A 23199-nucleotide genomic window follows, 5' to 3' on the forward strand; every position below is an offset into this window, starting at 1 on the left:
TAAGTATTGGCCTTTAGTGGTAGGTAATAGTCTAAAGGTAGTATTATTGTGTAAGTATTTATTGCTGTATATAATAAATGATCGTTGATTTAACATTTACTAAGCGGTGTGCTGTCTTATTAATCATTACTTGAACTTGAACCACGTGGCGGTATCAGAAAGATACCTGGCGACTCGTGAGCAAAGGTGACTGAATTAGAGCTAATAAAACTAAGGCTAATAAGAGCAACACCAGTGTCGATAGCCATAAAAACCCATCTGGTTCACTAATGTCGTTTAAGGAAGGAAATCTTACCTTACCTTATCTGGTCAGGCCTACATGTGAATCTAGATTCACAGCAATGTGGTTGGCTCTTAAGTGTTCCCTCAGGTGACCTAGCCAGCGACACCCACATCCCATGAACACATTTTTAAAAATTGCTTCAGTTATGTTCTTTCCAAATGCTTCACCCATAACCCCAGGCACAGGGAAGACAATGGAGGAAAGGGCAAGTTGCCAGCCAATGAGGGAATAAATAATAATAATAATTGCTTGTCGTCACAAGTAGGCTTCAATGAAGTTATTGTGAAAAGCCCCGAGTCGCCACATTCCGGCACCTGTTCAGGAAGGTCGGTAAAGGAATTGAACCCACACTGCTGGCCTTGTTCTTCATTACAAGCCAGCTGTTTAGCCCACTGTGCTAAAGAAATACACGTCAAAAATAAACAAACATACATCTAAGATAAACTGCTTATTGACGAGAGCAACAAGAATAGAACAAAAAGACAATTTAGCAATGGTTGAGGGGGCCAGCAGAAATGATGGTGTTGTAGAGTTTCTTCAGGGAGAGCAAACAGATGAGAAATAGGGGGAAATAAAGGATCGATCTCTGCTGCCACCAGTGGTAATGGCACAGAAGCAGGAAGAGAAGCCATTGCAGATGATTCTCTGGCTACAGCTAGATAGACAAGAATAGGACAAGATGACGGTAGTCTCATCCAGCTGGATTACAAAGAAAATGCATAGTGTGTTTAATCAAAGACTACAGACATGTCGAGAAGCATTACTAAAGTCATAACATATAGATATATGAAACCATTCACAGTATAATTTAAGAAAACTCTTGATTTCCCACTGGACCATGTTGGTATTTTTCCACCCAAAAGTGTTGCCAATACTGTGAGTATTTCTATTTATCTTAGTGAAACACAAGCCTTCCCTTATATCGATCAAATGACCACACAACCAGTTAGTTAGTTCAAAAGATGGTTTATTTACATACACAAGAGTTACCTCAACATGCAAACACAATATCTACTACGAGTTAAACTACCCCCAGCAGCTACAATAACCTATACTTAACTTCAGGGCGACTGGCACTGTGCAAATGGATAAGGCTTTTATCTGGATTTCACTTGGCTGGTTCGAAGAAAGTGGCTCTGTCTCTGCTGGGCTCAACCGTCAGGTAGCGATCGTTGGTCTTGAACTTAGCTGGCTGTTCCTGCTGCAATTGGGTTGGCACAGGCCGGATCCAAAAGAGACAGAGCACATGGCTGTGTCCTCTTTTATCCCTCTGGGATTTTGCGCTCTTTGGGGCGGTCCTTAACCTTGGACCCAATAGGTCGACAGGGCTCTGATCACTCTCTTTGATTTCGGCCAATAAAGGGGCGGGTGCCTTGGTAGCTGGGCGGGTCCTTAGCGGTCATTGACCTTGGCAGTTTGCTTTCTGAGTAAGGGGAGTGGCGCCGATCAGTCTGTGGCTGTACCGGTTGCTTGATTGGAGTTCTATTGTCCTTGGAAAATGGGCCATTAAAATGCAAACTAGCAGGGTTTCGATCAGGTCTGGTACCTGTGTTTCTGCTACACATAGGCTCTGTATCTGTCTGAGTCCTGGGTAGGCCATAATTCCCACGGTCCTTTACAGGTGGCCATCTTAGATGGCTACAGCCAGTCCACCCTTGGGAACACTTACACTTGCTGTGCTCAACTGCACAAGAGCCAAGTGTAATATTCTAGTGTGACATGATGCAGATATTTTGCCATCAGTTACCATTGTGGTCCAAGACCCACAGGGGCACATTGATAATTGGACCCTACACCAGTCCACGTTTGTGCTATTGGCCATACAGGGTGGAAGCCAAACCCCTGATTTTAACTCATAGACATCCTTGTTTTCAAATCCCTTCATGGCCCTTCACGTCTCCTTGGCTGAAACCTCCTCCAGGCCTACAACCACCTGTCATTGCTGTTCTCCTTCACTTCTGGTCTCTTGTGAATCCCAGATATCCACCTATGTGGCTAGGGGCATGCTCATATTCACCACTACAAATCCAGTCCTTTATTAATGACAGGCCTGTAAGACCAGACATACACTGTGTAATAAGTGAAATGGACACTCAGTAGTCCATACCTCCACCAAGCTGTATTAACTCAATATTATTACAATTATGCAGCTTTTGCTTGAGGCATTTTTCTGCCTGGTTGATGCTTTGTAACTACAAAGCTGAAGCAGAAATATTTTTATTAAGAGCTTTCCCCTCACTTTGGCGATTTCAGGTGAATCCATATTCAACAATCTGCTTTGAAAACTCTGCTCACATTTTAACAGCTGTGACAAATTGCACCACACCAGATGAGACAATCCACAACATTCTAAAATAATCAACAACATTCTCGATCAAACAACCCATGAGTGGGCAGCACGGTAGCATAGTGGTTAGCACAATTGCTTCACAGCTCCACTGAACTTAGACAGTGGGCCACTGTCTGTGCGGAGTTTGCACGTTTACCCCGTGTCTGCGGGGAGGATGTGCAGACTCCGCACAGACAGTGACCCAAGCCGGAATCGAACCTGGGACCCTGGAGCTGTGAAACAATTGTGCTATCCACAATGCTACCGTGCTGTCCTTAAGAACAAATTAATCTACACTATATCATTCTACCGTAATCCATGTACCTATCCAATAGCTGCTTGAAGGTCCCTAATGTTTCCGACTCAACTACTTCCACAGGCAGTGCATTCCATGCTCCCACTACTCTCTGGGTAAAGAACCTACCTCTGACATCCCCCCTATATCTTCCACCATTCACCTTAAATTTATGTCCCCTTGTAATGGTTTGTTCCACCCGGGGAAAAAGTCTCTGACTGTCTACTCTATCTATTCCCTGATCATCTTATAAACCTCTATCAAGTCGCCCCTCATCCTTCTCCGCTCTAATGAGAAAAGGCCAAGCACCCTCAACCTTTCCTCGACCTACTCTCCATTCCAGGCAACATCCTGGTAAATCTCCTTTGCATCTTTTCCAAAGCTTCCACATCCTTCCTAAAATGAGGCGACCAGAACTATACACAGTACTCCAAATGTGGCCTTACCAAAATTTTGTACAGCTGCATCATCACCTCACGGCTCTTAAATTCAATCCCTCTGTTAATGAACGCTAGCACACCATAGGCCTTCTTCACAGCTCTATCCATTTGAGTGGCAACTTTCAAAGATGTATGAACATAGACCCCAAGATCTCTCTGCTCCTCCACATTGCCAAGAACTCTACCGTTGACCCTGTATTCCGCATTCATATTTGTCCTTCCAAAATGGACAACCTCACACTTTTCAGGGTTAAACTCCATCTGCCACTTCTCAGCCCAGCTCTGCATCCTATCTATGTCTCTTTGCAGCCGACACCAGCCCTTTGTTCGAAGGGCCTGTTTCCATGCTGTACACATCAATGACTCTATGACTCAATAATCAGTTCTTCCTTGAGCCACAGGGTCTATGTACCAGGTTTTGATGAAATCCATCCCTTATTTTTCAAGATATAGGGCGCGATCTTTCCAATAGGGAACAAAGTCCCCTAGCATGTGCCTTTAGCCGCGTGTTTCCCGGCACTCGCAGTGCCGAGAAACATATGACTATTCAACTCACTTTGAATAAAGGGCCTAACAGGGAATGCGCAGCCGAGGCCGCACATAGCCCCATTTTGTACAGTGGAGAAGCCCGCTCGCCGGAACTCCCCATTGTAGCAAGAGATCGAGACACCATTTTTAAATGACGACCCACTCTCCGAGGCCCCTAAAACAATCCCCAACATCCCCCCCCCCCCACCCCCCAGCCCGAACACAATTTGCAAGGGTCCCCAGCCTCCCACCAACACCCACCCCAGGCAAACCCAGTCCAATCTCACATGTGCAAAAAGTGCCAGTTTGGCACCTTGGCAGTGGGAACCTGTCAGTGCCCATACCAGCTTTCAGTACAAGGCTGGCACCCAGGTGGCACTGCTAAGGTGCCAGGATGGGACTGCCAGGGTACCCAGGTGGCACCAGCAGTGCCAGGGCACCACCCTGCTCAAAGGGCATGCAGCTGGGAGCCTCCGATCCTCTTGGAGACCCCCATGTCTGGTCCCCATTTGTGGGGACTAGTACCAAACGGCGCTCGCCCAAGGTCTCTGAGGCAAAGGGGTTGAATGTCAAAGCCTCAGGTACTGCGGGAATCTGCACATTAGAGTAAGGCTCACTGCCTCGCTCGAATATGCAGATTTGCCAAAAAGTGATCTCGCCCATTGTGGGTGGGATTCACCTTGCAACGTCTCACGAGATTGCGTTGAATCTCGCGAGGCCTTGCAAGCCGGGTAGATCCTGGGAGCGGGGTCTCCCAACTTTCAACAGCCAACCTGCACCGTGGCAAGCTGCGTTTCTGGGGCAGCATGGCTGTAGGATTGCGCCCATATTGTTTACAGATGAATCGACTCGCAAACGGATATGCATATTACCCTCGCAGGAAATCACTGGTGGAGGTAATAATGTCACGCAGGGAATATAGCAATGCCAACAAACCAGAAAATACTTCAAGCTTCAGTACTTAAGTCATTGGGCGAGATTCTCTCACCCCGGGGCCAGGCGGGAAAATCGCCGGGATTGGCGCGAATCGCGCTACGCCACCCCGACGCCGGTCCGCCGATTCTCCGGAGAGCAGAGAATCGGCGCCATTGGCGCTGGCCCGGCGCCAGTCGGGGGCTGCTCTACGGGGCCCCCCCCCGATGATTCTCGGCCCGGGATGGGCCGAGCGGTCACGGCAAAATTGCCGAGTCCCACCGGCGCCATTCACACCTGCTCTTACCCGGCGGGACCTCGGCGTGGTTGCATCCGGGGGCGGCCTGGTGGTGGGGGAGGGGCGCCCGATCCAAGGGGGGGGCCTCCGCTGTGGGGCCTACCAATCGGCAGGCCAGCCTCTTGGGCTGGGGGCCTCTTTTGTTCTGCGCCGGCCCCTGTAGCCCTATGCCATGTTGCGTCGGGGCCAGCGCGGAGAAGGGAGCCACTGTGCATGCGCAGACCCGCGGCACCCTTCTGACGCCTGGGATCGGCAGATGAAGCGGCGTGGGTTGCTCCAGTGCCATGCTGGCCCCCTGTAGGGGTCAGAACTTCTGCTCCTGAGGGCATGTTGATGCCGTCGAGAAACGCGACGGCGTTTACGACGGCATCAACACTTACCCTCAGGATCATAGAATCTTATTCTTAAGAATCATTCTATGAATTCCCAACCATTACAGTAAATAATCAAAAAGGTACTCAAGCCCCTACTGCTTCTGAGCAACTGACGGAGTGACATTTGTTTCTATATGAAATTATGGTCAGAATTTCAGGCTCCCCCAACAGCGTGTTTTTAAGTGGGGTGGGGGAGCGGGTACCATGAAATTGAAAGAACCGGATTCTCTCCGGGTATACCCACCCCAACCACACAGTGATTTTACACAGTGGCCGGTGAGGCCTCAGATGGGAAGCATGTCCTTGCCCCAATTGAGCCATTAATTGGCCACTTAAGAGCTGTTTCCCACGAAGCCTCAATTGTTAGACTGACAGAAGGATTGACCATGCTTGGGTGAAGCACAAAAATGAATGGACTTAGATCTCAGGCAGGGAGGGGGATTTGCGCCTTCATCAGAAGCCCCATTGGAAATGAAATGAAATGAAAATGAAATGAAAATCGCTTATTGTCACAAGTAGGCTTCAATGAAGTTACTGTGAAAAGCTCCTAGTCGCCACATTCCGGCGCCTGTTCGTGGAGGCTGGTACGGGAAGTTCTGAAGTTGAATTAGGGTCCAGTAGCCTCCGGACATTCCTCTCCCATAGGCCCCTCCCCTAAGATCCCGATTTCCCCCTTCGCGCCTATTGTGTTTGGTCCTTTGTACTTTATGAAGTAACTCACCAAACACTTCAACTTGTCCAAACCAGAATCTTTTATTGAGTTTCTTGTGGTAAGATAGCAATCTGATACAGAGCACGTTATCATGGAGTCTGCTAACTGTCATGATATCCACATCAGCATATCATGGTGCAATCACACACACACTGATGGACAGGCAGTTGGACCAACCAGCACACACATAACATCGCAGCCAATCGCCAGTGAGAGCACACGCACTATAAAACAGGGAACACCACAGTTCCCGCTGATTCTACCAGGAGATAGATCAGAGCACAGAGCTCACAGCGCGCCACTCAGACATAGACCATGTGCTGAGTGCCTCACTAAGATCGTGATAGGGCTGGGTCCACAGGTTAGCTGGTGAAGCACGTACCCAAGCCAGCAGTTAGTAGTTGTCATTGTTAAGACAATAAAACAGAGTTGTACCATCTACAGCCGTGTTGGATCATTTGTGCATCAGAACACCCAACACGACAATAACTACTCCTCTGGAACTTACACCTTGCACTAACCATCACTTGTATGTCTTATTATCCTCTCAATCTTCTTCTGAAGATGGCCGAATGTGTCTCCCTTTATAGCAGAGTCACAGGTCACATGACCCCATGGTGCGTCTGTACCGCCACCTACTGGTTGGAGGTCACAACCATCCAACTATGATATAGCCCATACGTATATCACCACAACGTCCCCCCCAGGACTTCCCTATCTTTCCCGCCCTGCGGCCCCATTACCTCGGTCTCCGATGGCCAGACTTAGTTTCAGGTGAGCTCATGAAATCCCTCTTCTGTCACTGCAGCTTTTGTCACTGCAGTGACTGGAGAGCTGTCAGCCAATTTGGAGAAGGGACTTTCTCCCAAGACATCCCGCCTGCAGACACTTGCCATTCCTTCAAGCGTGAAATGGCTGTGTGGCACACAGAGTTGGCGGCAATGTGTTGTCCACCGACTGTTTGGAGGTGGGAAGTGAGACGCCGCCATTTGAAAGATTTGGGCCTAGAAGTGGTGAAGGGCGTTCCGGAGAGAGGCTGCAGGACAATATCAAGGCTGAAACTGGGCCCAAGATCTGTGAAGGTCTCAGCAAGCCCAATGTAAACCAAGAATGAGGCTGAGGCATGATGGTCAGGATGGGCAAAGAATTGACCCCTGAGCACCCATATTTCACAGGCAGACAAGATCAATTTTTTAAAAACCAGATTTTATTGCTAAAATAAAGCACCACAAGAAAAAACATAACAGGTCAATCCATGATAAAAAGAACAAATTTATTATAATCAAAATATCTTGCACCCAGCTCCTTATATGTCAGGCTATTTATGTAAATAGTCTTGTTACAGCTGAAAGTCACCTACAGTAATTGTTCAGAATGACAAGGATGTACAGGATATAAAGGTTAATATTGCCATCTACTGTTAGCAAATGGTAATAGGTTGTTAAGGAATAATCATTTTAAGAATTTCTGTTTTATAAATTAAAGGAGTATGAAATATTGTTGGCAAAAATATTATAGAATCCTTTATGAACATTGCTCTGATGTCATTTGGATACATTTTACATCACTGAACGGAACTGTTAAGTGTCCTCCACTTGTATCCTTTCCCATCCAAACCCTACTTCTTTCTGTATCTGCCCTGGAAAAAAATCTTGCAATTAACTTAGGACCACACTCTTAAATTCCCAAATTTTATGGGCAGGATTCTCTGTCGGCTGATGCCGGAATGGGGAAACACAATTGGACGGAGAATTGATTCTTGACGCCGAAATCGTGGTGTGCGCCGGTTTCACACCAATTCGCAATTCTCCAGTACCTCAACAGCGGCGTCAATGCGTTCCACTCCGCACGTACAGTAAACGCCGTTGGTAAATCATTAATCCGGTATTCTCCGGGGCCTCAGCGATTCTCTGCCTCCTCTGGGGGGGATTCCCGGCGGCGAGTTTCACTTGTGCTTTTAAAAATCGAGAAACATGCGCCAGGGCTGATGAGGGAGAGTGAAGAGGTAGGACATAGAACAAAAAACAAAGAACAAAGTTCCTGTACAGCACAGGAACAGGCCCTTCAACCCTCCAAGCCTGCGCCGATCATGCTGCCCGTCAAAACTAAAATCTTCTACACTTCCTGGGTCCGTATCCCTCTATTCCCATCCTATTCATGTATTTGTCAAGATGCCCCTTAAATGTCACTATTGTCCCTGCTTCCACCACCTCCTCCGGCAGCGAGTTCCAGGCACCCACTACCCTCTGTGTAAAAAACCTGCCTCGTACATCTACTCTGAACCTTGCCCCTCATACCTTAAACCTATGCCCCCTAGTAATTGACCCCTCTACCCTGGGAAAAAGCCTCTGACTATCCACTCTGTCTATGCCCCTCATAATTTTGTAGACCTCTATCAGGTTGCCCCTCAACCTCCGTCGTTCCAGTGAGAACAAACCAAGTTTATTCAACCTCCCCTCATAGTTAACGCTCTCCATACCAGGCAACATCCTGGTAAATCTCTTTTTCACCCTCTCCAAAGCCTCCACATCCTTCTGGTTGTGTGGCGACCAGAATTGAACACTATACCCCAAGTGTGACCTGACAAAGGTTCTATACAGCTGCAACATGACTTGCCAATTCTTATACTCAATGCCCCGGCCAATGAAGGCAAGCATGCCGTATGCCTTCTCCACCTGTGTTGCCACTTTCAGTGACCTGTAGACCTACACCTAGATCTCTCTGAATGCCAATACTCTTGAGGGTTCTACCATTCACTGTATATTCCCTACCTGTATTAGACCTTCCAAAATGCATTTCCTCACATTTGTCTGGATTAAACTCCATCTGCCATCTCTCTGCCCAAGTCTCCAAACGATCTAAAACCTGTTGTATCCTCTGACAGTTCTCATCGCTATCCGCAATTCCACCAACCTTTGTGTAGTCCGCAAACTTACTAATCAGACCAGTTACATTTTACTCCAAATCATTTATATATATTATGAACAGCAAAGGTCCCAGCACTGATCCATGCGGAACACCACTAGCCACAGCCCTCCAATCAGAAAAGTACCCTTCCATTGCTACCCCCTGCCTTGTATGACCTAGCCAGTTCTGTATCCATCTTGCCAGCTCACCTCTGATCCCGTGTGACTTCACCTTTTGTACCAGTCTGTCACGAATGGCCTCATCAAAGGCCTTACTGAAGTCCATGTAGACAACATCTACTGCCTTACCTGCACCAATCATCTTTGTGACCTTCTCGAAAAACTCGATCAAGTTAGTGAGACCAGACCTCCCCTTCACAAAGCCGTGCTGCCTCTCGCTAATACCTCCACTTGCTTCCAAATGGGAGTAGATCCTGTCTCGAAGACATGGAGAGGCGAGACCATGGGCTGCCGATCCTGACACTGAGGGGGGGGGGGGTGCCGGGGGGGATAGGCATGGGGCCAGGGTAACCCCCTGATAGAATCTACCTTTTTAGTATATAACAAGTTAAAGGAATAAATGACCGAAGACTTAAAATGGCTTCTTAAAATGGTTTGTTAAAACCCACATGACAGTAGAAACTGCTGTATCCCATGAGAAACATCAAGATATTGAGGCCAGACAGACCAAGGACACATTTTGTAATTTTAGTTTCTGGGCTATATTCCCAGGAACAGTTTTCATGACAACGGATAAGGCTTCATGAAAGAGACGTATTTCAATCACCCCATATTAAAACTTGATAGACAGACATCCCAATCGAATTGAATTAACTCTAATAACTTTAACCTAATCACAGCCAGAAAGGGGATAACAATAATCTTAAAAAGTAGATGCCAGTTTTGAACAATTCATTCCGGAATCATCTTATTTGTTTTCTGAAGCTACTATCTGCACTTTCGCTTTGAACCACCATTTTGTTTATTTTCAACTTTTCTGTATCGTGTGTTCAATTAGAAGAAATGATCAAGAGCTGTAATTTGTATTGAATTTAACTCAGTCATCTGTACTTGCTCAGACAAAACGAACTTTTAAAAACTCTGGGCGGGATTCTCCACTCCCACGCCGAAGTGGCCGTGCCGTCGTGAACGCCGTCGAGGTTCACAACGGCGCAGAACGGCCCCGGGTCCTGACCGATTCAGGCCCTGACAATGGGCCAGGATCGGGGCCGTGTCATCTACACGCGCCAGGCCTTGTCGCCCGCGTAAAAGCGGCGCCGCATAGATGCATGCGTGGTTGCCGTCCTCTCTAAGTCTGCCCCGCAAGAAGATGGGGGACGGATCTTGCGGGGCCGCGGAAGGAAGGAGGTCCTCCTTCAGAGAGGACGGCCCGACGATCGGTGGGCACCGATCACGGGCCACCCCACATTTCAGGTAAAGCCCGATGCAGGATCCCCCCCCCCCAAGCGTTCACGCATCGCTCACGACTGCAGCGACCAGGTGTGGACGGCGCCGGGGGAACCCGCCATTTTGGCCTGGCCGCTCGGCCGATCCGTGCCTCAGAATAGCAGGGGTGCCGGAGAATCGCCATTTTCGGTGTCTCCGGCGAATCTCCGGCCCGCGAAACTCGACCGGGCCGTTCCCGCCGATTGGGAGAATTGCCGGAGGGCGTCGGACCGGCGTCCCCGGAAATTTTGGTGGTCCAGGCGATTCTCCCAACCGGCGTGGGAGTGGAGAATCGCGCCCCCTGTATTTGCAAGGAAACTGGCTTGATAAGAGACATCTGAAATGAAATGAAATGAAAATTGCTTATTGTCACAAGTAGGCTTCAATGAAGTTACTGTGAAAAGCCCCTAGTCGCCACATTCCGGCGCCTGTTCAGGGAGGCTGGTACGGGAATTGAACCGTGCTGCTGCCCTGCCTTGGTCTGCTTTAAAAGCCAGCGATTTAGCCCAGTGAGCTAACTGATAATTTACTTCGCACATGAAGCTCAGTTCCAAGATCTGTCGAGTGATATATGAGTGCGGTGACACATAAGATACATTAACCAAAGTACAGACCTATCACCCCCCATGTGACTGGGGTGGTGTCCAGGCATGGACCGCCATTGCCGCGGCCTGCGAGGTAGCCATCCTGCTGTGCACCCCACTGACCACCCACCTTGGCCTTTGGTTCTGCAGAGTGCCACTGGCTGTACGGGTGCCCCCATCCAGCAACCCCTGTACCCCACCCTCCGTCATACCACCCCCCCCCTGCAACTGGCCACCACCCACCAGCGGGACATCACAGGGCCTGCCCAAGGGCAACACCCACAATAACTCCTACAGCGGGACACCAGACGGGGGCTGTGAAGCGTATCGCTGGCATGGACAGCAACAGCTGACGGTACCCCTGGCAGGAGCGATGGGCGCTAGAGGCCCCAGCATGGTGGGGCACCGATGGTGGCTGGGGTGCGTGGATGGGGGTGGGAGGGGGAGGAAGTGAGGGGGGGACATGCGGGGGCAGTGTCCACAGTGGGCCGGTGTGTAGCCCGGTGGATCTGGTTGGGCACCTGACAACGCGGGGGAATGGGCGAGGCACCCGCTGCCGGTAGCCGTCAAGGTGACGGTCACCCTGAGCTTTTATGCCAAGGGCTCCTTCCAGGCGCTGAGTGGGGTCCTGTCCGGGGTCTCACAGACCTCAGTGCACAGGTGCACTGCACTGTCACAGAGGCCCTATCTGCCCAGTCATAGAACATAGAACATACCACCAGGATGCCCGGTCATCGCTGAGATGCCCCAGGTCCAGGGGGTGAACGACGGGGTGCATGTAGCCCTACGAATACCTGCAAAAAGGCAGGCCGCTCTACACAAACTGAAAGGTTCCACTCAATGAACGTGCAACTGATATGTGACCATCAGCTGCGCATCATTCACATCTGCGCCCGATACCCGGGCAGTGTTCACGAAGCCTTCATCCTGGCACACTCGATTTTTTTTCCCGGCCTTTTCGAGGTGCACCTCCTGGCTGGGGGGTTGGCTCTTGGACGGAAGGGGTTATCCGCTGCAGTCATGACTGATGACACCTATCCGAAGGTCACAGACCGATGCGGAGACCCGCTACAACGATGGCCATGTTGCGACCAGGAGCGTGATCAAGCGGTGCTTGGGTATCTGGAGGATGCGGTTCTGGTGACTGGCTATAGTAAGGTTACAGATGCCTAGGAACACAGGGTTCACTGCTCAGAATCCTACAAGATACTAACTGGGAAAGGATCATTAAGGAACTCAATATGCATCTGAGATAATATGGATTGTCTGTAATATTGTTCATAAACCATTGATTGATTAGGATTATTAAGAGGTATTAACGACAGACCATAGACGGTGAGTGTGTCTACCCAAACGGGCATGACCACAGAATCTAGAGATCTCATGGTCTGGCATTTCATCAGCAAAGAACAGCAATATTCTGCTGGTACCAATGTAATGGTGTATGATACTGTCTACCACATGGGCTATTGCAATCACAAATGGAGGCTTTTTGATGTATTGTGTCTATGCTGGCTCTCTGGAGCAATCTAAAATTCCTAAAGCCACTTTCCAGGGGTTTAGGCCACAGTGTATGAACCAAGGTTACTTTTGCTTGAAATAAGCTAAATACAAAGGATGTGGCCCATGACGGTGCATTAAAGTTCCATTGTGCCATGTTGTATGTGTTGCTGATTTCCCACGCCCGGCTGTGTCTCTGCAGCTGGATCAAATGAGCACAAGGAATCTTTAGAGGGAGAACAATTAATGACAGACATACATGAAGAGCTGCCATGTACTACCCATTTCACATTGGTGCAGGTTCTGTTGCTCTTTTTAGCCTTAGTTTTATTAGCTCTGATTATGTCACCTTTGCTCACGAGTCGCCAGGTATCTTTCTGATACCGCCACGTGGTTCAAGCTCGAATTATGATTAATAAGTCAGCACACCGCTTAGTAAGATTGAAATCAACGGTCATTTCTTATGTACAGCAATAGATACTTACACAATAATCCTACTATCTATATCAAAACCTACTATTACTGGCCAATACTTAACTTTAGGAGATGGCCCACCAGGTCAGGGAAACGAATGGTTTATCGAATTGGATCTGGCCTGCGGGATTCAAAAGGCTGATACGGGTCGATGGCTAGGAATCTCTATCGGGCAGCGATCGCTGGAGTCAGACTTACTGTTTCTGGTCGATGTTCTTGCGAAGGTTGCGAGCAGGAGAAGAAGGGAGAGAGAGGTCGATCTGAACTTGGCCCCTCAGTTTATAGGGCCCAGGGGCTTCCCGCCTCTCGGGGCGGCCCTTGACCCTGAGTCCCAAGTGATTGGACTTGTTCACAATCACTGGGTTCGATATGCTCCAATAATGGGGCGATTCCTCGATCGGGGGGGGTGGTCGTTCACCTGTCTTTGTTTCGGCCACTGCTGGCGCCGAGAGGTCTGGCCCGGTATTCAATTGCTAATATGTTGCAATTGTTCCCGGGGATAGCTGATTAAACTGCAGATGTCTGTGTTGATGTTCTGCTAATAGTCGTAGGTATCGATCTGGGCCGACTTCCCCAGAGCCGAATACGTATTCTGTCTGCAGCTGTCCGTTTGTGTCCTGTTGGCTGCTTTTCCCATCAGCCTTTTGGGTTAGCCATTTTACATTGGGTTTTGGCCAAATTAATCGGGAATCAGCCATTTTAGGTGGCTACAGTTCATTGTAGGCAAACATATACCGGAGAATCGCGGGAGCAGCATCGCGCCGGATTTCGTCATCAACGCCCATTCTCTGCCCCCGCGCTGATCGCGATTTTGGTGCGGCGGCTCGGAGAATCCCGCCCTTGTTTCTCAGCCCACCTCCCTTCTCCTGCTGATTTCCTGCTTTCAGAAATTCACGAACGGCCTCCTGGCCAGTTATAGTGACCCAAGGAGGAAAAGAGAGAGGGGGAGAGCAACAACAGAGCATTGATGAAGTGATCACTCAACCTGAAAATTGCAGCTACCAACTCAGATACTGGAACTGCACATAGCTTAGACTTAGGGGCTAGTATAGACATGGCATCCATGTGTTGAGTCATTTGGGTATGAGTGGGCTGTAGCCAGACTAGGGTAAAGAATGCTTACTTTGCCAGCCCATCAGAAGCTGAAGACAAGTACTGCTGCAGAGGGCATGTGAGAGGTTTAATGGAGTGGCATACAGGGGAACACAATGAGGTGCATTAGTGCTGGGTGCATTCGCTGTTCTGCCAAACAACAATAACACAACTTGTGTTTATATAGCAACTTCAACGTAACAGGAAGTGTTAAGACAGATGGCCAAAAGCAAGATCAAAGTGGGAGGGTTCAAGGAGTATCAAAAAGGAAAGTGAAGTAGGGAGTCAGAGTGGCTTAGGGATAGATCTCCAGAGTGTAGCGTCTCGACAGCTGAAGGCACAGCCACCAATGGTGGAATGACAAATACTGTTAATGCCCCAAAGGCCAGATTTAGAGGAGCACAGTTATCTCAGAGGGATGTAAGGCTGGAGAAGAATAGAGAGATAGAGCGAGAAGTAAGGCCATGGAGGGATTTGACAACCAGGATGACAAAAACTCAGCCAGTGTAAGTGAGCACAGAGGATGAACAGTGTTCGTGTGAGATAGAGCACAGGCAACAGACTTCTGGATAAGCATAAATTACCGAGGCTGGACTGTGGGGAGGCAGCCAGGAATTCATTGGAATAGCCAAGTCTGCAGGCAACAATATCATGAATGGGGGGTTTCAGCTGCAGAGGAGCAGAGGTCGGGATGGAGAACAGCCATGTCTCAGAGTTTGAAATAAGCAGTCACAGTGATGGCGTGGATATATGGTGGAAGCTCATTTTCGGTCATATATGATGCGGAGGTTGTGAGCAATCTGCTTCAACCTCAAGAAGGTCGAGAGGGATAGTTTACCTTTATTACAGTTATGATATCCTTTGTGACTTTTGTCATGATATTCATATAAACATATCATGGTGCAATCACACACACACACTGATGGACAGATCAACGGACCAATCAACACACACGCAACATCATAGCCAATCACCAGTGAGAGCATACGCACTATAAAACAGGGAACACCACAGTTCCCGCTCATTCCTGCAGGAGATAGCTCAGAGCACAGAGCTCACAGCGTGCCACTCAGACATACACCATGTGCTGAGTGCCTCTCTAAAATAGTGTTAGGGCTGGGTCCACAGATTAACGGGTAAAATATAAACCACAGCCATGAGTTAACAGATGTTGTTATCAAGAGTAATAAAACAGAGTTGTACCATCTGCAACCGTGTTGGTTCGTTTGTATAGCGGAACACGCAACACGACAACTTTGATAAGACCGATTTTGGTACTGTGGCAGGGGCAGAAAACTGATTGGAAGAATTCAAACATGATGTTTTGGGAAAGGTGGGTATGAATTTGGGAGACAACATTCGAAGACTTTGAAAGCCACAGATAGCCTCCCGTCACTACAAAGGAGCATGAGGCAGTCTGCCTCCAAGATGGCAGCATCAGATGGAAGATCTTGTCCTCTCTGCAACCTCTGCTCCATCTCCCTGTCATTCTGCACACCCAGGGGCGCCATCACTGCTGTTACCGTACCTGATGCAGCCTTTGCGTGGACAGGGTATCAACCCCCCTGATAAATCTGTGAGGATGCAGCCACACGCTGTCATGATATTCAAACACACACATCATGATGGACACACTAACAGGCAAATCAGAGTACACAACACCACAACCAATCACAGACAAGAACACCAACCACATAAAAAGCACGAGCACGACACCTGGAGGTCAGGAGGTCTGGGGAGAAGGGAACGGAAAGAGCTGATGAAACACCACAAGCAGGGAGCCCCCCACGTGCAGAGTGCAAAGACCAAGTTGTAAATAGTGAGTTTAAATAAAGAAGTGTTGTACCATATGCAACTGTGTTGGCTCATCTGTGTGTCAGAACACCCAACACCACATGGTACAGGAGTGGATCGATACCTGCCTACTAACCTGCCATTCTGGACATGGACCACACCGGCAAACCGCAGCCGATGCAAGTCACGGGGAACCTAGGCACCAACTGGAAGCTCTACAGGCAGCGATTTGACCTGTACATCCGTGCCACCGAAAAACAGAATGTCTCGGATGATTCGAAGATTGCAATGCTCCTCTTCTACGCAGGCCCCCACCCGAACGATGTCTTTAATTCACTGGTGTTCGAAGAAGGCGAAAACCAGGCCAAATATGACACGGTCATCCTCAAACTGGACCAGCACTTTCAAACTGAAGTAAACGAAACTTTTGAAAGATACATCTTTCAGCAACGCCTGCAAGGTAAGGAGGAGCTTTTTCAACCCTTTTTGACGCACCTCCGGATTCTAGCGCAGTCCTGCGGTTACGGCACCACTACAGAGTCCATGATCAGGGACCAGATTGTTTTTGGCGTTGCCTCTAGTGGCCTACGCCAGCAGCTTCTTAAAATAAAGAGCCTCACCTTAGCGTCTGCTGTGGAAGCCTGTGTCCTCCATGAAAATGCTACCTGCCGTTTTGCCCGATTTCAGGCGTCCGAGTTGGCACGGAGGGGGTCCCCAGCCGTCGAATCGGCAAGCCAGGCCGCCCACGACGTTGAACGCATCCAGGCCGTCGATTTCTTCCCGCCCCACGGCCCGGACGACAGCGGCCGCTTCCCGCGCTTTTCGCGGTCTCCCGCGCAGGTGCGCGCCAAAAATAACGGCCACAACGAGGGACGCACTGCGCAGGCGCGCCCACCGCAAGATCGCACTGCGCATGCGCAGTGGCGCAACGAACGCCGTGACGTCATGACGTGCAGAAATTGTGGAGGTCTACACTTAAAAGGGCAATGTCCTGCAAAATACCGACAGTGCAACAGATGTGCCATGATAGGCCACTACGCAGCCCGCTGTCGTGCGGCTCAACCCATGGATCCGGCGCATCCTCGACAACCTCGCACACGAGTCAGGACCGTCCAGCCCACGCATCAAGACTTCCAATCAAGTGATGCAGATGACCAGGATGACTTCCGAGTTGCCGTCATTGATGTCAACAAGGTCAATGCCATCAATCCAGACGATGAGTGGTGTGCCACCCTGACGGTCAACCGATCGCGCGTCGCCTTCCGTCTGGACACCGGCGCATCCGCCAACCTGATTGCTTACTCTGCAGTCCAGGCCATGAAGGTCAAACCACCCATCACACCATCCCGGCTTAAGATGGTTGACTATAACGGGAACGTTATCCCGTCCATAGGATCTTGCCAGCTACAGGTGACTCACAAGAGGTACACGGCCACACTCCCCTTCGAAGTTGTGGGCTCATCAAAGGACTCGTTACTGGGCGCACAAGCGTGTAAGGTCCTTCACCTGGTACAGCGCATCATGTCTCTCTCTCCAGATGAGATATCCGACTTCCCGGATGCTGAGTTCCACGCGAATCTCCATTCCCTCCTCGCTCACAACCAGGAGGTTTTTGAAGGCATGGGGACATTGCCACACACGTACAAGATTCGACTCAGACCGGACGCCATCCCTGTCGTTCACGCACCTCGCAGGGTTCCTGCGCCTCTCAAAGACCGCCTCAAGGCACAACTGCAGATTCTTCAGGACCAAGGGGTCCTATCCAAGGTCACGGAGCCCACGCCATGGGTCAGCTCCATGGTCTGTGTAAAGAAGCCCTCTGGCGAGCTCCGTATATGTATAGATCCAAAAGATCTGAACAACAACATCATGCGGGAACACTATCCCATCCCGAAACGAGAAGACCTCACCAGCGAGATGGCGCGAGCCAACATATTCACTAAATTGGATGCGTCCAAAGGATTCTGGCAGATCAAACTGGACCCGGCCAGCCGAAGACTATGCACATTCAACACCCCTTTTGGCAGATTCTGCTACAACCGGATGCCATTCGGCATCATTTCGGCATCTGAAGTATTCCACCGCATTATGGAACAGATGATGGAAGGCATCGAAGGGGTACGTGTATATGTGGACGATATCATCATTTGGTCCACCACTCCGCAGGAACACATGCATCGTCTTCGACGTGTCTTCACCCGCATACGGCAAAATGGCCTGCGTCTCAACCGTGCGAAGTGTGCTTTCGGCCAGACGGAGCTGAAATTCCTCGGGGACCACATCTCAAGGTCCGGGGTCCGTCCCGATGCAGACAAGGTTAGCGCCATCACAGCCATGCCACGACCGGCTGACAAGAAGGCTGTCTTAAGATTCCTCGGCATGGTCAACTTCCTTGGGAAGTTCATTCCCAACCTGGCTTCTCATACAACAAACATGCGCCATCTCGTAAAAAAATCGACGGAATTCAACTGGCACCAGTCGCATCAGCGGGAATGGGAGGAGCTCAAGCACAAACTGGTCACGGCACCAGTGCTGGCCTTCTTTGACACGACTCGCCCTACAAAGATCTCAACAGACGCCAGCCAATCTGGTATTGGAGCGGTACTCCTCCAAAAAGACAGCACGTCATCATGGGCCCCGGTTGCGTATGCCTCACGAGCCATGACCCCTACCGAACAGCGCTACGCGCAAATCGAAAAAGAATGCCTGGGCTTGTTAACTGGACTGGACAAGTTCCACGACTATGTGTATGGCCTGCCACGATTCACGGTCGAAACTGACCACCGCCCCCTGGTCAACATCATTAACAAAGACCTGAACGACATGACTCCTCGCCTCCAGCGCATCTTACTCAAACTCAGGAGGTACGATTTTGAACTGATCTACACTCCGGGGAAGGAACTCATCGTGGCGGACACTCTTTCCCGAGCAGTGAGCACACCACCAGATGCAGAGGGGTTCGTGCGTCAAATTGAGGCACACGTGACTCTGACAGCAGCAAATATGCCAGCTGATGATCCTAGTCTGGCCCACATACGCGCAGAGACGGCGACTGACCCTCTGCTGCAGCGAGTGATGCGCCACATGACGGAAGGGTGGCTAAAAGGGCAGTGCCCCCAGTTTTATAATGTGCGAGATGATCTCACCAATATAGACGGGGTCCTTATGAAATCGCATAGGATCGTCATTCCACACAGTGTGCGCCAGATGATTCTTCGTCAACTACACGAAGGCCACTTGGGCGTCGAAAAATGCAGACGAAGGGCCCGGGAGGCGGTATATTGGCCGGGTATTAATGAAGACATAGCCAACATGGTGCTCAACTGCACAACCTGTCAGAGGTTTCAGCCAGCGCAACCTCCGGAAACACTTCTACCACACGAGATGGTGACGTCCCCCTGGGCGAAGGTGGGTGTTGACCTATTTCACGCGCTCGGCAGAGATTACATTGTTATTATAGACTACTTCTCAAACTACCCGGAAGTCATGCCTCTCCATGATCTGACGTCGTCCGCAGTCATTGGGGCCTGCAAGGAAACGTTTGCTCGCCATGGCATTCCAAGGACTGTCATGTCAGACAATGGACCTTGTTTTGCCAGCCGTGAATGGTCGTCCTTTGCCGCAGCATATGGTTTCACTCATGTGACATCCAGCCCTCTGCATCCACAATCGAACGGGAAGGCTGAAAAGGGTGTCCACATCGCAAAGCGGCTCCTGTGCAAGGCGGCTGATGCCGGATCGGACTTTAACCTTGCCTTGCTGGCCTATCGATCGGCCCCGTTATCCACGGGCCTCTCGCCAGCGCAGCTACTAATGGGTCGCTCCCTCAGGACGACGGTACCTTCCGTCCTGGCACCGACAACAGACCATGAGGCGGTTCTTCGGAACATGCAACTGCAGCGTGATCGCCAGAAAGGTCGGTACGACACACGAGCGACGGACCTGCCCCCCCTGTCCTCCGGAGACAAAGTACGCGTCCATCAACCGTATGGTGGCTGGTCAGCACCGGCCGAAGTCCTCCGACAAGTGGCTCCCCGCTCGTTCCTGGTTCGCATGCCGGATGGTTCCGTGCGTCGCCGCAATCGGCGCGCCCTTCGCCGACTTCCACGCTCACAGCCACACAACACGCCAGATCCTCAACAGGCTTCCGAGGATGACTTTGTGGAGCTGCCGCACATCACGCCCTTTCCATCGCCACCCATGGCCATGCCTGCACAGCAGCCGGTGGTTCTTGATCCACCCTTAAGGCGGTCAACCCGAATTCGTCGCAAACCCATTAGAATGGACTTATAATACAATTCATATGTTTAATAAGTTGGACAATTTTACATGATAACCTGTTGTTGTTTATCGTTCCAGATGTCGTCTGACTGGACAACTGATCAAATTTTTTTTTCTTCTTCTCTCGTTCGCATTTCTGTTATGTTATGGTACAACTGGATTCATGTGACGCACTCGACATCGCCCCATGTACATAGTTCCGTCATAGACACATGCTGCACACGACACACACACACTCTTAGATGCACTCACGCCACGATCATATTTATTACCACGTAGGCACATATCTTTGTAAAAAGGGGGGATGTCATGATATTCAAACACACACATCATGATGGACACACTAACAGGCAAATCAGAGTACACAACACCACAACCAATCACAGACAAGAACACCAACCACATAAAAAGCACGAGCACGACACCTGGAGGTCAGGAGGTCTGGGGAGAAGGGAACGGAAAGAGCTGATGAAACACCACAAGCAGGGAGCCCCCCACGTGCAGAGTGCAAAGACCAAGTTGTAAATAGTGAGTTTAAATAAAGAAGTGTTGTACCATATGCAACTGTGTTGGCTCATCTGTGTGTCAGAACACCCAACACCACACACGCTTCTGCAAATGTACGGAACACCTCCAAAAATGCACCCCAAGTCCTCTCAGATACATCCCTCTGGAAAATGTTCAATAAATTTTACTTGCCTTCAATCAGGTTTCAGTACCATGGCCTGTGTGGTAGTATGTATTGGGGGTCATGTGGGACTGGAAGCCCTAATGTCATTGGCTGACAGATCCCGGGTCCTGGTTGGCCGTTGACCTCATACTCCGCCCTGAAGGCGAAGTATAAGAAGCCGGTGCCTTCCCCCGCATGCCAGTTTACTATCGGGCTGCTGGGGAACAGACACGCTTAATAAAGCCTCATCGACTTCACTCTGTTTGTCTCACGGAGTCTTTGTGCGCCACAATTTATTAAGCGTGCCTAAAAAGGACTATGGAGCTCAGGATCATTCCAGAATGCCTGAGGATCAGCCCCCACGCAGTGAATGCAGCAGCAGCCTTCAAACACTGGCAGACTTGCTTTGAGGCCTACATCACATCGACCACAGGCCGAGTCTCAGATGAACAAAAACTGCAGGTCCTGCACTCGAGGGTGAGCACGGAGATTTTCACCCTCATTGAAGACACCCGCGATTTCCAGACGGCGTTCGCAGCACTGAGAAGTCTCTACGTTCGCCCTGTTAACCAAATCTACGCTCGCTACCAGCTCGCGACGAGACGGCAAGCTCCCGGAGAATCGATGGACGAGTTCTCCGCCGCGCTGCTGATTTTGGGACGAGCCTGCAGCTGCCCGTCGGTGAACGCAAACGAACACACGGACATGTTAATGCGCGATGCTTTTGTTGCAGGTATACAATCCTCCCAAATCCGCCAAAGACTTCCAGAAAAAGAGTCACTAGGACTCTCAGAGGCACGGGCCCTGGCAGCCTCGCTGGACGTAGCCGCGCGTAATACCCGCGCCTACGGCCCCGACCGCGCGGCAGGCCATTGGGCCCCGTACGTACCCGCCGCGGCAAACCCCCTCCCCCCCCCCCCCGGACACCCCACAGGCTTGCGCAGTCCAAACGCCGAGTCGCACCGGGGGCGCCCGCTGTTATTTCTGCGGCCAGGCGAAGCACCCCCGACAACGCTGTCCAGCCCGCGCAGCCATCTGCAAAAGCTGCGGGAAAAAGGGCCACTATGCGGTGGTGTGCCGGTCCCGCGTGGTCGCCGCCGTCCCGGGAGAACAGGGAGCCCTACAGGCAGTCTATGCCTCCCAACCCCCCCAGCACGCCATGTGCGACCCGCAGGCGCCGCCATTTTGGGTCCCGACCACCGCGGCCCCGGGAGAACTGGGAGCCCTGCACGCCGCCTACGCTCCCCAACCCCCCTCCCCGCAGCCCATGTATGACCCGCCGCCGGCGCTCCCGATTTGGGTGCCAGCCAACACTCTCCACGGAGAGGAAGGGGTTTTCCGTATCCCGAACGCCACCCTCACCCCCGTCCCGCGCCCCACGCCTGACCCGCCAGCGCCACCTACCTTGACCCCGACCACCGCGCGGTCCTAGCGCCCGCGGCCCGGGAACTCCGCGCGGTCCTAGCGCCCCCCAGACCCCCCAGCACTCAATGTGCGACCCGCAGACACCGCCATTTTGGGTCCCGACCACCACGAGGGGAGGAGGGGCCCCGCCATCTTGGACCGCCCCCGACCTGTACGACGCATGGGGGCGGCCATTTTGTCCACCCCCGACGCCATCTTGTGACCCCTCATCTACGGGCGAGGTATGGGGGCGGCCATTTTATCCATCCCTGACGTCCTCTTGGACGGCAACAACGGACCCCACCCCACTACTACAACCACGGCTCGCTTCGGTTACGCTCGATCAGGCTCGGCCCCGGACTCTCCAGACGACGACGACAACGGTCCTAATTAACGGCCACGAGACGCCATGCCTAGTCGACTCCGGGAGCACGGAAAGTTTTATACATCCCGACACGGTAAGACGCTGTTCCTTAACTACCTACCCCAGTGCACAAAAGATTTGCCTAGCCGCAGGATCCCACTCCGTACAGATCCAGGGATTCTGCATAGTTACCCTAACGGTACAGGGGAGGGAATTCAAAAACTACAAACTTAACGTCCTTCCCCAACTCTGTGCCCCCACCTTGCTGGGCTTAGATTTTCAATGTAACCTACAGAGCCTTACGTTTAAATTCGGCGGCCCCATACCCCCACTCACTATCTGCGGCCTCGCCACCCTCAAGGTGCAACCCCCGTCCTTGTTTGCGAACCTCACCCCGGATTGCAAACCCGTCGCCACTAGGAGCAGACGGTACAGCGCCCAGGACCGGACCTTCATTCGCTCCGAAGTCCAGCGGCTACTAAAGGAGGGCATAATCCAGGCCAGCAATAGTCC

This window comes from Scyliorhinus torazame, chromosome 2, assembly GCF_047496885.1.
Source record: "Scyliorhinus torazame isolate Kashiwa2021f chromosome 2, sScyTor2.1, whole genome shotgun sequence".
Classification (NCBI taxonomy): domain Eukaryota; kingdom Metazoa; phylum Chordata; class Chondrichthyes; order Carcharhiniformes; family Scyliorhinidae; genus Scyliorhinus; species Scyliorhinus torazame.